We start from the raw sequence: 4250 nt of genomic DNA on the forward strand, positions 1-4250 counted from the left end.
ACGTCAGCAAGTCCAATGGGGCATGGAAGATCTTTTAAATCCCATAATCCTTACAGAGGTAGGTGCCATTATTATCCCCATTTTAAAGTTGAGCAAACTGAGGCAGATAGAGGTTGTGACTTTCCCATGGTCACACAGCTAGTTAAGTGTCTGAGGTTGGATATGAACTCAGGTTTTCCCGATTCCAGGTCCATAACTCTTCACTGCTTCCCCTACCTGCCTCTAGAGAGTTTCCTATGGCATTGCTTTGGTGGGGCTTTTATCCCTCATGGGAAATGGGCATCAAGGCTTGGTTCAAGAGAGGAAGAGAAAGGCTCCTTCAAATTCATATTCTGCTGGTACCTCGAGTACCACAATGAGAATTTGCATCCCCAGTGCCTGGAAACCAGTGGGCCTTTTGAATGAATTGAAGAGGTAGTCAAATCTACTCAATAAATCACCAGCTTGCAAATTCTGAAAAGCAGATCCATTCCTCATACTCCCCAAATCCCCCAATCAATTCATCTTCTAGATCTGACACAATACTGACTATGACCCAGAAACTGGGAAGTCTGAGATAGGAAGAAAACTCCACTATGGGATGAATCCTCCAAACCAGATCAATATGAATCCAATTATTAAATCACCCTGGGTCTCAGCATTTGAATTGATGAGGCCATGGGAAAGAACCCAAGCATTAGAAACCATTTAGCTTCTCAGAATGAGAAAGTAAACAGTAAAAACAAAACAAAACAAAAACGAACTACCACCACCACCAAATCTTAAGTGGAATTTCTTCTGGCCCTGAGCAATTCAGTTGGGTACCAGAGATCAAGGGAAGAGAAAGTAAATCAGAAGTGGTTTCTTCCCATCAAAGAGAGAAATTCCAAATATTGAAAGAAGCCTGGGCCTGTCTGGTTATGGGGACTTTAGCATCTCTGGGGGAGACTTTTAAAATTTCTGTGTGTTTTTTTTTCAACATCTGACCAAAAAAAAAAAAGCAATGCCTTTCAGTTCTTTTTTTGCCCCTACGTAGCCTAGCTTTAAATTGTCTCTGAGATGCTGTAGCTCTAAGATTCTCCTGTGGTTCTGTTGGCTTCATTATTGAGACTCTTCGTTAACAGGTAACCTCACATAGGGATGCCACAGTAAGAACTCTATTACATCAATAGGTAAACAGTCCATTGGATCTGATTGAATCAACTTGCTTATTTCCTCCAAACAAGCATATTGCAACCCATTCCCTCCTGTCCATCCTTCACAACTCTTTATACTTCTCTTCCCATATATTCACCACTGGAAGTTAATGGACTTCAGCCACCCCCAAGTTCTCTCTATATCCTGAGGGTAACAGGGGAACCCTTTGCTGTCCATTAGTCACCACCTGCCCTTCCCACATGTCCTTCTTTTCTTTCTACCACATGTTTCCTTGATGACATATTTCCTTTTCCTTTTCTATGGTCCATATATTTTAATTAAATTTAAATTTATTTATTCTCAAATTTATTTTCATCTGAACTAAAATGCTAGAAAAGGCATTTACATCTACACAATAGGACACACAGAGAGGATAGCATATGAACCGAGAATCTCAATTTCATATTACTTACTTCTAAATATGTTTAAAATAATAAAATATGATTATGAATTTTGATAGGTGATAAAATAAATATGTGATAATGAAATATTAAAAAAGAATCTATTTACAATCAATAAAATAAAGCTATAGCACATGTATATTATGTGCATAAATGCATATATAAATATAAATTAGAACATTTATTTTCAGAATTGTCCTACTTATCTATGCCTCCTGAATTTATTACTGTTCCTTTTTGTGCATTTTTTAAAAGCTTCTCTCTCTCTCTCTTTTTTTTTTGTTGCACCACTGTTACTAACTCACCCTCTTCCCCAAAACCCCTCCCTCAGTTAAAAAAACAAGATAAAGACAAAAGAGGGGAGGCCAGGTAGCACAGAGAGTAAAAGCACCAGCCCCAGTGTCAGGATGACCTGGGGATCGAATCCCGGCTCCCATACTTAGCAGAACACCCAGAAATAACTGGCTGTGTAACCTTGAGCAAGTTACTTAACCCCAATTGCTTAAAAAAAAAGATAAAGACAAAAGAAACCTTTACATCAAATATGTAGAGTCAAACAAAACAAATCCATACAAAGGCCACATCTAAAAATGTGTATCTCTTTCTGAACCTTGAGTCTACCATTTCTCTGTCAGGAGGTGGGTGACATGCTTCATCATAGGATGCTCTGGAGACATGACTGGTCATTATTTTGATCAGAGCTCTTAAGTCTTTCAAAGTTGTTGTTTTTTTACAGTGATCTGGTCCTTGTGTAACAAGACCTCAGAAGACACACAGAGGGCATCAGCCTGCTCAGCTGATACCACTTCCTCATATGAAAGTGTCTAGGGGCCCTGCCTCTGCCTCTGTGAGAGTCATCATGGCAGAGAACGGAATTTCCTTGGAAAGACTATGGAGAAAGAATAAACATTCTGTATCTGGTTCCAATCTGCTGACTATGTGGTTAGGAGGAATCTTAAAATTTGCTGCATAGCTGGACTTGGGGACTTCTTCACAAAACCTGAGTTAGCCTCTTTGGCCATCTTCTTGATCTCTGCTGGTATGACTCCTTTAACCACGGCACAGTGTCTGGTGAGATGATGCTATATGAACATCCATGGAACCCTTTTTTTTTTCTTTGATGTCTTTTGAAAGACCTTGGTACCTGACATCTGCATTTGTACTTTTCTGTTTAGATGACAGACATTAACCCAGAGATCGGGAGAGGGAGCCACAGAAATCTGAGAGTTGAATCCAACTTGGATTTTGCATTGATCTCATTATGAATGCCCTGAGGAGCAAAGAGTGGCCTTTAGGAGAGGCCATCAGGACTTAGACCAGGGAAGCTAAGTACAAGATTTATCCACCAATCAGGCCACAACATCTGGACATGAACTCCAAGGGGCCAATATTATTTGGGAACTGTGCTAAGAGTCAGTTTGCTTTGCCTAGAGACTGAGACAGTAAAGAGAAGAATATTCCCCTAAGGTGTGGGGGGAAATGTTTGTTCTGTTCTTCAGGTATATATTTCATCACATAATCATTGCACCCTGTTTCTTTCGTCTAAAAATTGGTTTATGGCCTTTCATCAAGTTCTGTTCTTCATACAGATCAAAAGGTAAACAGAGAAGCAATGCATTCACCAGTGGCATATGGATACACATTTATTTCTCATGCATATCGAACTGCAAGACTAGAATTCTTAGCACACATGAATTGTCAGTATATTTCCAAACCCCAACTTGTGTGGTTTGTTTAGGGTGCTGCAGTACTGGTATTCTCACCCAACCCAATGAAGAGGCATGGGTACAGGGCAAGTGGGTGGGCAGGCAAAACTGCCATGAGTAAGTAATATGATATGGTAAGACTTCCAGCTTCCTGAGCTAGCTAAACTGTACAGTTCGTCTGCCAGTGATCAATTTAATAATAAATTTTTAAAGTAATGCCAGCTCAATTTGCTTTTAAAAGCTTCTCATAATGGTTGCACCCCACTTTTTTGCAAAAAAAATGGGCATAAAATTTTTCGCGATTATTTGGTGAAATGTGGTAAATACACTTTTCAAAATCTAATTTATGTTAAGTGGTTAAATGGAACTTAGATTCAAGTCATTGAAAGAGGGCATAATAAAGAGGGCAACATAGGTGGTGGGGGCTTAAGCCAAGGGCAGTAGAGAAGAGATGCCCTAAATCCTACAAAGTACCCTAGAGTCCGGAGGGCAGATGTGGCTGTCCTGGCTCTGTGAAAGCCAAATTGAACTTACTACACTGTTATAAATTGTTTCCCTGCTTCTGTCCACTTCACTTTGCATGTTTACAATACCTGGGGTTTTCTAAATTTTTTTTTCAAAATTTCTTTTAAAAATATTTCATTAAAGAAAATATTTCATTCAAATGGGGCCTGAATGCAGATCAAATACTCTTTTTTCTTTTCTTTTCTTTACTTTACTTTTCTTTTCTTTTCTTTTCTTTTCTTTTCTTTTCTTTTCTTTTCTTTTCTTTCTTTTCTCTTCTCTTCTCTTCTCTTCTCTTCTCTTCTCTTCTCTTCTCTTCTCTTCTCTTCTCTTCTCTTCTCTTCTCTTCTCTTCTTTCTTTCTTTCTTTCTTTCTTTCTTTCTTTCTTTCTTTCTTTCTTTCTTTCTTTCTTTCTTTCTTTCTTTCTTCCTTTCTCTCTCTCTCTCTCTCTCTCTCTCTCTCT

Source organism: Petaurus breviceps, unplaced genomic scaffold (assembly GCF_028583685.1).
Source record: "Petaurus breviceps papuanus isolate PSGF00001 unplaced genomic scaffold, PetGlider_PUasm1.0 188, whole genome shotgun sequence".
NCBI lineage: Eukaryota > Metazoa > Chordata > Mammalia > Diprotodontia > Petauridae > Petaurus > Petaurus breviceps.